The following is a 12164-nucleotide window of genomic DNA, read 5'->3' as shown; positions in this document are numbered from 1 at the left end:
GCGGCCGGCTCTCCCGGGCTCCGCGCCTCCGGGTCCGGGCAGGGGCGCCCTCCTCAGCTCCCCGGGCAAGCTACCGGCGCCAGCAGCGCAGTGTCCTGGCCGGCCGCCCCGGCGCGCCTCCTCCCCAGGGCCCGGGGCGAGGAGCGGGCCGCTGGGTGCGGCGGCCCGTGGACCCAGGGCGGGGGCCGAGGCTGCCGTGTAAAGCCAGGGCCCCCGGCTCCCGGCGGGAGCTTGGCAGGCGGAGTTGGAGGAAACCAAAACCCAACTGCCACTCTGCCCTCCCTTCCCTTTCCTCGGGGCTCCGGGGCCAGGCAGGGGCCTCCCGAGCTCCCAGCTGCCGATCCAGCTGTTTGCCGGTGACCTCCTGGCCCGACGGGCGCGCACAGCTGGCGGGCAGCTGGGGCGGGAGACACTGGGGCTCTGGGGGAGCGTGAGCGGGCACCCTCCCCTCCCCCAACACCCGCGGGAGCGTCCCAGCGTTTGTCTGTGTCCCGGACTCCGGGGCCAACTGGAACCGGGGCTTCGAGCCCGGAGCCCGCAGTAGGGGTACCTAGGAAGACCCTTTTCGGCAAACTTTGCCCGCGTGCCTGGCGCTCGGCCTCCAGACCCTGCCGTGGGCGGCCTAGGGCCCAGCAGGGCACCGTTGACCCCTTGGCGGGGCAGGCTGCTTCCGAGCCGTCTGTCGCCTCCTGGGGGGTTCCGCGGAGCTGGTGCGTTTGGGTCCCGGATTGCAACCGAGAGCCGGGAGGACACAGGCGGAGGCGGAGAAAGCCAGCGTGCGGTTCTCGAGTTTGTCCACTGGGATGCACTGCGCTCCCGCGTTGGGGAGGAAAGGGGCCGGGAGCTGCTGGAGAAGGCTGCCCGAGCCGCCCCCACCGCCGCCGATGAAAAGCTGGGGGGAGCGAGCCGAGGGGAGGATCAAGTGCGCGTCCTGGTTTTGAGAAATCGGAGGAGGATGGAGCACGCCAAGCGTTTCCTAGCTACCCTTGGTTTGTGAGACGATTCCCCACTCTGGGGATAAAGACTTTAAAACATCTAGTGAAAACTGTCAAATATATTCATGGCCTTTTTCTGGAAAGCCGCGTTGCTTCTCCTGGTGGCCACAGCCCCTTGCCGCGTGGGCTTTAAAACGTTAAGTATGAAGCGGATCACGTTGGGTATGGGCTCGGCCTGAGTTGATACCTTGTGCTTCGACTAGATAAGGTCTGGGCCTTTCTGGGACACAGACAAAATGGAGCGAGTGCAGCTTTGAGGGGTGACCCCATCCTGGTGCCCTGCTGTCTGCCTCTCAGTCTCAGCCAGACCCCGAGGGCCTTGGGAACATCAAAGGGGTCCCTGCCTGGCCATGGTGCACCTTCAGCTCTAGATGCTTCCTGAGCTGCTGTCTGGCGCTTGATGATGGCCTGACTGCCGGCAAGTTATTTGAATGGACATCTTTTTTTTTTATTACTAAGTTGTTAGATTGAAAGATTAGTACATTTGGATAAGGGGAGAGGAGAGTAAATAGCACAGAAAGAAACCTCTGTGTTGGTTCAAAATTCACTGAAATGGTTCCTCTCCAGCCTCTCCACATGAGAGCTGCCTGGGATTTTGCTTTAGGAAATAGTTCTCTTGGTGATTTTGAAGTTTGACCTTTTGTTTTTTTTTCCCTTCAGCGTTAGCACAAGAGATTTTCTGTAAGTGTGCCTCTAAGGACGAGCTGTCACCTGCTGGGGAGGCTGACAGGAGAGGGCTCTGTCACGTCTGTTAGAGCTGTCCCCTGGCCAGGAGAAGGGGCCCAAGCCGGGAGGGGCCGGCACTTCGCATCCCACCAGGCACACCATAGTGGTAACCGAAAGCCGGGCATTGCTTGCTTGAGACCTGGAAATGTGCTTTTTCCTTGAAGACAGCCCATCACCTTGGCTTACCAGCCCCTGCATGGCTCCCAGGTGAGCACTGGGCATCCTGCTGCCACGGTTCGAGCCTGGTGATGTCAGGCAGACACTGAGCCTGGAGCCTAGGTGACGGGGGCAGCTTGGGCATTGCCAGAGTGAGGGGCTGTCAGCTCTGGGCTTGGACTTTTGCTCCTGTGTTTGGAAGGAGCTGTGCCTGTAGCCTTTTCTTCTTGGGGGAGCACAGATTGAGTCTTAGTGAGCTGTTTATGCCTTTTTGGTGGTAGTTGTAGCGACGCTCCAAAGTGCCTTCCAGCAGCACAGCACGGAAAACGGTGTCTCTTAAAGGCGGCCCGCAGTGAGGCCAGCTGGGGGGACACTCACTCACAGCCAGGCTCGAGGGCCGCTTGCTGGGTGCGCTTACTCAGCAAGCGGTGGCCGGAGAGCTCCGAGTCCGGATGCCTGGTCCTGAGTGGCCTCTCAGGCCACAGCCCTCTGTGGATGCTGCAGCTCAGGGCTCGGAGCATACGAGGGATCTGCTTGGCATCCTCAAGAGCACAGTGGCTAGCCCACGGCACACCTTCTCCCCAGGCCGCGTCCCTTGGGGTCACTGTCTGTTCCTCCACCCTAGGTTTGGGAGGCCCTGGGAGACTGTGTGTGTGCAGTGGGGGTGGGCTGTGTGACAACATAATGTGACTCTCTTCTTCCGTGGGGCTCTTCACAGCTCCCAAGCCCTCGCCGTGCACGCTGTGGTACTTTCGGGCTCGCGCATGGACCCAGTGGGGGGGCTGTCACCGTCCCTGCCTGTGAAGTCCTCCATAGGCTGGGGCTGTGCAGCCTGGCTTTAGAGGACGGAAGCACACACTCTGTCCACAGACATCGACCTCCTGGTGAATCCTGGCTCATGCCCATTTCCAGCTGCTGCTACCGAATTGATTGCAACTGGGATCGTCGAGTGCCAGTGGCTGCGATACTCCTCGGGGACAATAATGCTGGCAGAAATGGCCATTTTAGGAGGCAGCTCAAATCTTTCCACCACGTGGGTGCCTCCCCCTTCCCTCACCACCCCCCCACCTCAGGGGATCCACTGTCTAAGCGGAGGCCTGGTGGCCTCCTCCCAGTCGGTCCTTTCTGTTGACTTATTTTAATCACCTGCTTCCTTTTCTTCTGCGCATCCAAAGGGACGATGAGCAGGGGGCAGGGCAGGAGAGCCCCGTGCCTTCCTGAGACGTGTGGCTCTGGTTCCCTGCAGAGGGAGCGGCTTGCTTCCCTACTGCATCCTGCATCCTCCTGACCTGGGGCACCGGCTGGGGTGGGAAGGGCCATGTCGCATCCCGGCCTTGGCCTCCAGCCCACTGACCTGGGCACCCTCGAGGTGTTTGGCAGAAGTGGGCTGTGTGTGCTTCCTGAGTCCTTCCTTTCTCCAGGCTTTTTGGGGGACAACCAGAGGGTGCCGGAGCAAGTGGATGGAAGCCCCCCCGGCTCATGATGGAGTGGCCAAACACAAAACCCCCGACCCCAGTGACCACCCCCGAGCCTCCCAGAGCCCAGGGGCTCTGGTCTGGGGTTACGTAAGAGTCATCTGCTTTCCATGCGTGGTTGCCAAATTTTCTTCAAAGGGTTACAAGTCAGTAGAGACCAAATTGATGTAAAGATTAGCTTGGAAAGCCAAATATATGCTTGATCTAGATTCTCATGTTTGAAGTCTGGCTCGAGAGGGTTTCTCCTGCCTGATGCCAATCAGGCACGAGGGGGAGGCAGGAGCAGGGGCTTGCTGGAGCCGGAGTGACAAACCGTGCGCACACTCGACTCTCTCCCTCTGAGACCCCCTTCCAGGAATGCAAAGGCGTCGGGAGCCATGAGGCTGCCAAGTGGGGAGTGGCGGTTACATAACTCAGATTAACTCTCAGTTAATAGAAAGTCAGAGGCTGCAGCAAGCCCCTGTCAGAGCTCCGGGGGCCCTGGCTTCCCCTACGTCCATGCACGTTGGGGCTGCATCAGGTCTGGGTGCCTGGTGGAGGCCTGTCTGCTCTGGCCCCCACCCCCAGGGGCAGCAGTCTGTACCCAGCATCAAGCAGGAAGAGTTAGGCTGCTTCTTGGGCACCAGGTCCCGGAAGGCCCTTCGGGAAGATGTGCAGGACTCATTCCCTGACTGCTCCCGGGGGCGGGTGAGCTGCCTGATGTCTCCCAGCAGCCTCTGGGCTTACCGTGGAGTTAATCGGGATGCCCCAGCGGGCACAGGGAAGTGGCTGTGCTGGGCTCCGGCTTCTCTCTTTACAAAGGGCCCAGGGATGGTGAGAGGTCAGACCCCCACCATTTGTCGGTGGGGATCTTCACGTGACCCAAAGAGAGCCCAGAGTGGAGGGTGGCATCAGAGCCGTGTGTCAGCTGGGGCCCGGTCCTGCTTCTGGACCAAGGGTGGATGCGGGTGGGGCGGTGACGTGGGCTTGTATTTGCGTTTCCATCTGATGAGGGCACTCTGCAATAGGGTGTTGCTTTATTTCTTGATCCTCTCCCACCCAAGAAAAGATTGGGGTGGCCATGCTGGGTCCATCTGTGCTTCCGCCTCCCCAGCCCGCCATTCACTGTGCTGCTTCTGTCCCCTCAGTGGGACTCGTGCCATTTATTGCACTTTCCTTCGGGTGGCTGGCCAAGGAGGGCTGGCTGGCAGGGCCTGCCGCCTCTCTGCCCTTCCCTGGTTTCCAGCCCCGTGTGGGCAGTGTCCTGGCCATGTGGCTGCTCAGGCCTTGCCACCTGCCCTCCTGGGGGAGTCGGTGTGTGGGCCTGCGTGTGACCTCGGAGGCTTCTGGAAAGGGCGGCACCAACAGCAGTGCCAGGACTGTGTAGCTGGCAGTGGAGACTAAGGGGCGTGTCCACCAGGGGACCTCGGGCACTGTGTGCAGGCTTCCTGTTTGGCACTGGAGAGGAGCCTTGCTCTCTGGACCGTGGGCCCGTGAGGGCAAGGGCTGTGACTCATTCTTTATCACCTCTTGAGCAGAGTGTCTGGCACGTAGTAGATGCTCAGGAGATGTCTGCGGATGAGTGACTGTATGCCTGGTACAGTGCCCTTGCTTTGTCAAGTCTTGCCCTTGTGGTTACTTGTCCATACCTCCACACTGAGACTCAGGAAAGGAGCGCCCAGCCAGGGCCAGCCTTAGATTTAGGCCCTGTCCTGCTGAAAATTGATACACCTCTTCTTCAACACGACTTACTGGCCCTCACAAATCCACCATTAGAGATTCATTCCTATGGCTTGAGGATGTAGTCACAATTGGAATGCAAGCGTGTTCAGGAAACACTATGCCTTTGAGCTCTTTCAGTCATTATTGGTTCAATAGGAGTGAAAGCATCCAGTTTCTAACTGTCTGGGAGGAAGGGTGGGTGTAGATGGGAAGAGAACATGAAGGCAGGTGGCACAGGTCTGGCAGTGGGATGAGGGGACAAAGGTAACACCCAGGGAGGACAGGAGACGGGGAGGGGCTTGTGGCAAAAGGGAAACTTACTGCCTTTACGATTGGGCTGAGGTCTCCCTTTCTCCTCGGCTTTTGAGGACTGGGGAGTTCATACACTTGCTAGGGACCCAGAAGGGTTAACTGGCGACAGAGCCAGTCCATTCGAAAGAGGAAGCTCTGGTCAGCGTATGAGCCCATGAACAGACGTGTGTACACCTAACACCTCTGCTTCTGTCCCAGATGTGAGCTACAGAATTTGCCCTGTGCTTGATAAAACATGTCTGCTTTTTTTGAGATACAATTGACATACAATATCTTACTAGTTTCAGGCGTACAACATGACAATGTGATATTTGTATACATTGTGAAATGATCACCACAATAAGTCAGTTAACATCCATCACCTTACACAATTACCCAATTTTTTTTTCTCGTGGTAAGAACTTTTTATGGTCCACTCTCTTAGCACCTTCCGAACATGTGGTACAGAGAGCAGGTTGGTGGTTGCCAGAGGCTGGGCGTGGGGGTGGGGTGGGTGGGCGGGCAACATGGGTGAGGGGGTCAAAAGGTGCAAACCCTTCAGTTGTAAAATGAAGAAATCATAGGGGCGTCATGCACGGCCTGGCGACTACAGTTAATAGAGCGTGTCCACGTTCGGTGTCTGTGAATGAGCAGCCAAAGCCCTCGTCTCTGTTTGCGTTCGTTTCGTTTACCTTTAATTCTTCCCCTGGCTCTTGAGCCCTGGGGGGTGGCCGGCCACAGCCAGACGCCACCCAGACCCTGAAATGAGTGGATTCCTGCCCTCAAGGACTCCGCAGTCCAATCATCAAGGGGAATATGTGTGAATAAAAATACTCTTATCAGAGTAGAGACCAGCACTGTCCGATAGAAATATGATACAGGCCACATTTGTATTTTGAAAATTTCCAGTAGCCATAATAAAAGAAAAAAGCAACAACAGGTAAAAATCAATTTATAATGAAATATTTAACTCAATATATGTAAAATATTATCATTTCAATGTGCAATCAATAAAAATAGTGTTAATTTGACATTCTTACCCTGTTCTAAGTCTTTGAAATCAGCAGCATCATTCGTTCTTACGACACATCGCGCTGTGGGCCGGCCACCCTTGGGCGCTCAGTGGCCTTGTGGGCTGATGGCCGCCGTATTGGACCCTTTCCTCTGGAAACTCAGAAGTGAGAAAAGTAAATGTTTAGAGCCTGCCACCTCCTCCGCCAGTGTCTGACTTTGGCACCGTTGCTCCCTTAGTTTGAGCTCTGGAGGACCAGCCTGGCCCGCAGCCCTCCTAACACAACAGTGGCCGTTTGCTGCGTGCCAGCTCTGTGCCCGGTCAGTGCCAATGATGGAGGCAGAACGATGGGCAGGTGGGGGCCGGCAGGCACTGCCTTGGGGGGCCGCGCTCTTGAGAGGGAGGCAGCCGGCCATGCGAGCAGGTCGTTCATACCTGCTGGGGCACTTCCCCCACCAGCTTGTCACAAAGAGCCTTTGGGGACCTGAGGAGGGAGTGACAGAGCCTGCTCACTTGTGACGGGGGTGTCAGAGGCCGGGTGGTCAGTTGGTGGAGAGGTAAGGCTAACAAGTGAAGGAGCAGAAGCAGGGTCACCTGCCAGAGGGAGAGCTGACCTCCTGGAGGGTCGTTTTCAGGGTTCTCCCCTGACGCACCCCAGAGCCAGTGGGAACCAAGTGGTCCAGACTGAAGATGCCCTGCAGTGGGTGGCATCCCACTGGCTCCTCCTGAGCTCCAGCAAAGCACAGTCACCAGACCTGACCTGCAGGCAGGCCTTCTCCCCTCACTGCAGCCCAGAGCCTATCCCGATGCCAGGAGTCCCTGCCACCTCGGGCCCTCTGGGACCGGGAGGGATGGCGAATTCAACGCCTGGCTTCACTGCAAACCTTCAGGAATGTTGTTCCAGAAGTAGCAGTAGGTGTGTGTATTTGCATGCTGTGTGGGGGGCAGTGGGTGCATCTGTTGGGCAGTATATGTGGGTCTGCATGTGTATGTGGGTGTGTGCGATGTGGGTGTGAGTGATTGTGTGTGTGTGCTATGTGTGGGTGTGTGTGGTGTGTGTTGGGGAGTTTGGGGGCCAGCAGGTATCAAAGCACTTATTATCAAGAGCTCCAACCCCAAGGGAAGAGACCAGTTTTTAAAACAAAACTCCTGAAGCAGGAAACTTGCTGTGTTCACGGGATGGAGAGTCTGAATGAGAAAGTGTGGAACCCCCTACATTAGAACCTGGCTGCTGACAAGTGTGCAGAGAGGCACCTGGTTCCAGCGCTGCACAGGCGCGAGGGGGGCACTGAGGGGGTTTTGAGGGTGTGCCCTCATGGACGAGCCCACCCGGAGACTTCACAGAACCCTGGTGGGGCGCCTACTAAGTGTGAGGCCCAGCACAGGCAGGGCTTCCGGGCAGCGGAGTGAGACCTGTGACAGGCGTGCCCTTTGCTGAGATGCCTGCATGATCATCTGTGGCCACTCTTCCTTGAGTATTAAAATAAAGAATTTGTCTTGCTGGACAGTTCCACAATTTGGGAGCTCTGTTTAAATTAAACGGTAACCTCTGAGCTGAGGCAGCTCCCACTGTGATTTCATGTGAGTTATTTTGAATGCACTAAATTGAAGGCACAGATTCATTCTAAGACCCCTACCTTCAAACTTGTGGAACTTTGGGGTGACTGAATAGCAGATCGAGTGCTTTCTTTTGGCGAAATCCAATGGTGCAAGCTCCTTAAATTGACGTGAGTGTTCTATTAGCTGTTGTGAAGATTCCAGCAAATGAAGGGTGGGGGGCAAATAAACAGCAGTGGCTCCAGGGGGGTGATCTCAGGAGTTCAGTGCTGACTGATGGGCCACAGGGCACCATGGCCCTGCAGGGCATTTTCATGCTGTTTCATGGAATCCCTGGCCCTGAAGAAAGAATGTTTAGGTTGGGAGAAGGGGAGACCTCAGTGGGGAAGGTCTGGCATCAGGAAAGTGCTGTTAAAGAACCTAACCTTCTCAATTCATTCTATGAACCCGATAACACAGCCAAACAAAGACAGGACAAAAGAAGAAAACTACAGCCCAATATCGCTTGTGAAAATAGAGCCCCCCCCCAAAAAAAAATCCTTAACAAAATATTAGCAAATAAGATTCAGCAATATATAAAAAGAAACATCTACTATGACCAAGTGGGGTTTATTCCAGGGGTGCAAGGATGGTTCAATATTTGAAAATCCATCAGTGCAATCCATCATGTGAAAAGGCTAACAAAGAAAAATCATATGATCATAGGCATTTGATAAATTCAACACCTATCGTGATAAGAACCCTCAGAAAACAGGAATCGAGGGCAACTCGGTAAAGAACATCTGCAAAGCCTCCCGCTACCTTCATACTTAATGGTGAGAAACCGGAAGCTTTTCCCCAGAGATCAGGAGCAAGTCAAGGATGTCCACTCTCACTACTCTTATTCCACATGGTGCTGGAGGTTCTAGCCAGCGTGATACAGGAAGAAAAGGAAATAAAAGACATACAGAAAGGAAGAAATGAAACTATCTGTACTTGCAGATGATATGATTGTCTACATGGAAGATCTCATGTAATCTATAAAAACTCCTAAAACTAGTAAGTGAGCTTAGGAAGGTTGCAGGATACAAGATAAATGTACAAAAGTGAGTTGTATTTCTATCTATTAGCAATAAACACATAGACACTGGAATTAAAAATGTGATATGATTTAGAATCGCTTAAAAATGAAATATTTCAGTGTAAATATGAAAAAAAATTATGCTGACAACTTATATGCTGAGAACTACACAATGCGGATGGAAGAAATCCAAGAAGTTCTAAGTAAACGGAGAGACGTACCATGTTCATGGAGGGGAAGACTCAACATGGTAAGGATATCACTTCTCCTCAAGTTGATATCGAGGTTTAATAAAATTCTTATAGAAATCCCAGCAAAATGTTTGCACATAAAGATTACTCTTAAGCCCATATGTGAAGGTAAAGGAACTAAAATAGTTTTGAAAAAGAATAATAAAATGAGAAGCATCGGTCTATCTGATGACAAGACTTCTTATACAGCTACCGCATTCAAGACTGTGTAGTATCAATGGGGGGGGGCAGAGACATAGATCAATGAAACGGAACAGAGACTCCAGAGATGGACTCCCACAAATATGCCCAGCTGGTTTCTGACAAAGGTGTAAGTTCGGTGGAGGAAAGTAGGCTTTCCAACAAATGGTACCAGAACAACAGGACATTCGTAGCCAAACCCCCCCCCCCCCAAAAAAAAAAACCTCGACATGAGTCTCACTCCTTGTACAAGATTAACTCAAGATGGGTCACAGAACTAAATGTAGCATGTAAAACTTTTAGGAAAAAAATAAGGAGAAAATCTTCAGGCTGTGGGGCTAGGCAAAGAGTTCTTAGACTTGACAACAAAAGCTCGATTCATAAAAGGAAAAACTGATAAAGAAGACCTCATCACAATTTTAAAATTTTCTTTGTGAAAGACTCTTTTAAGAGGATGAAAGATAAGCTATGGAGTGGGAGAGAATATTTGCAAACCACATATCTGACAAAGGATGAGTATCCAAGATACATAATGACCTCTCAAAACTCAACCATGAAAAAACTCAAACAATGAAATTAGAAACAGGTAAAAGGCCTGCAGGGCCATTTCATCAAAAAGGATATTTAGATGGTAAAAAAGCACATGGAAAGATGTTCAGCGTCATCAGCCACTACAGAAACGCAAATTAAAACCACAGTGAGACGTCACCATCCATCTATCAGAATGGCTAAAATAAAAAATATTGACAACAACAAATGCTGGCAAGGATGTGGCGAAACTGGATCCCTCCTCCACTGCAGGTGGGAAGGTAAAATGGCCCAGCTCCTCTGGAAAGCAGTCCGGCAGTTTCTCCTGAAATGGAACACACCATGCCCGTACAATGGGGCTTTTCACTCTTGGGCATTTATGCTGGGGAAATGAAGACTTATGTTCACACAAAAACCTGTACACGAATGTTTATAGCAGCTTGATTTATAATAGTCTCAAATTGGAAGCCACCCAGATGCCCTTCAGTGGGTGAATGGCGAAACAAACTGTGGTTCATTCACACCGTGGCATCGCGCCCAGCAGTAAAAGTGAAAGGACTATTGGTGCTCCCAGCAACCTGCCTGAGTCTCCAGGGAGTTATGCTGAGTGGACAAAGCCGGTCAAGGAGGTTGCGTACTGTGTGATGATTCCGCAATGTTCCTGAAATGACAACATCATGGAGGGATGTGCAGAACAGAGTGGTCATCACCAGGGGTTAGAGAGAGGGTGGGAGGTGGGAGGAAAGAGGGGGTGGCTGTCACAGGGCAACCTGACGGGTCCTAGTGGTGGTGCAGATGCTTGCTATCCTGATTGCGTCGAGTGTGTCAGTGTCAACATCCTGTTTCCATCAACATGCTGTCGAGTTGCTGCTGGGGGAATGGGGTGAGGGGTAGAGCGGGTCTCTCTGTTGCTTGTTACCGCACTCGTGAATCTACAGTTAACCTAAAATAAAAAGTTTAATTAAAAAGCTATTAGTCTCTACCTATCTGTCAAAGATTAGCACCTCATCGTTTGGGGAGTCCGTGTGTGACCTCTTTAGGGACCACGTATTTGGACTCAGTGACAGTCACGGGTGATGTGGAAATGAGGAAAGGGGTGAAAATTTTACTTTACGAAATTTGCTATGTTGTGATTCTGTCACATTTTTTAGAATGCAAAATACAGCAGCAAATGAATGTGCGGTGATGCTAATGTTATGAGATTCATCATCAGTGACAGTAATAAATGACCTGGTGCATAATTATTGGATAAGAAGAGCTGTCCAGATCCTACATAAATCAGGTCAGCTCCGAAAATAGAGCAGCGTTTTTGGGGACAGCCCCACTTCCCTGCCTGGCACATGGGGTGGCTTCAAGACCACGCTCCGAGGATTTTAAGTCAAATGGGAAAACAGTTGGTTTCTTGTTTCTCGATCAGTAAGACGTGAGCCTCAGGTTTGTGAAAGCAGAATGTTAGTTTGTGGCTTTGCTGTTTTCACTTCATTTTGGTCTTTATGATAAAAGAACTGGAGTGTGTGTCTGTGTGTGTGTGCATGTGCGTGCTTGCTCTACAAATGCTTGTTAAATGAAGTCGGTGGTGCATTGGGGAGCTCTGTGTTAGACTTGGCCATGAGCTTCTGAGATCTGAACTCAGCCCATTACTTCTCTGTTCCGTCCTTTTCCATCCAGCCAGGAGGCATGGTAACACACTAGTTCTATACCTTTCAATAACCCAGGCTTTGCACTAAGTGACTCAAGCAAAATACATCATCTCAGTCCATGCTCAAGATCCTCATGACCACCCTGCAATGCTGGTATGTTGCTCTCATTTTACAAGGAGGAAACTGAAGCTCAGAGAGGTGAAGTAATTTGCCCAAGATCACACCGCTAGCTAGTGGGAGAGCTGAGAGTTGAACCCAGGTTTCATGGACTTCAAGGTTCGTTCATGCTCTTCCCACTGTCTGCTATGGCCCCCACGTTTTGTTTTGTTTTTTTCTTAAAGATTTTATTTTTTCCCTTTTTCTCCCCAAAGTCCCCCAGTACATAGTTGTATATTCTTCGTTGTGGGTCCTTCTAGTTGTGGCATGTGGGATGCTGCCTCAGCGTGGTTTGATGAGCAGTGCCATGTCCGCACCCAGGATTCGAACCAACGAAACACTGGGCCGCCTGCAGCGGAGTGTGCAAACTTAACCACTGGGCCATGGGGCCGGCCCCTGGCCCCCATGTTTTATATAAAATCTACTTCTCTTTTGA

General features: G+C 52.3%; 1 protein-coding gene across 1 annotated transcript in view; it reads left to right on the top strand.

Annotated features, from left to right (window-relative positions):
- AJAP1 (adherens junctions associated protein 1) overlaps positions 1–12164 on the top strand; it is a 127326-nt gene that overhangs the window by 365 nt on the left and 114797 nt on the right. The gene's annotated exons all lie outside the window — the stretch shown is intronic.

Source organism: Equus asinus, chromosome 5, assembly GCF_041296235.1.
Source record: "Equus asinus isolate D_3611 breed Donkey chromosome 5, EquAss-T2T_v2, whole genome shotgun sequence".
Classification (NCBI taxonomy): domain Eukaryota; kingdom Metazoa; phylum Chordata; class Mammalia; order Perissodactyla; family Equidae; genus Equus; species Equus asinus.
The sequence above is the reverse complement of the archived record's forward strand: the minus strand, read 5'-3'. Positions and strand labels throughout refer to the sequence as shown.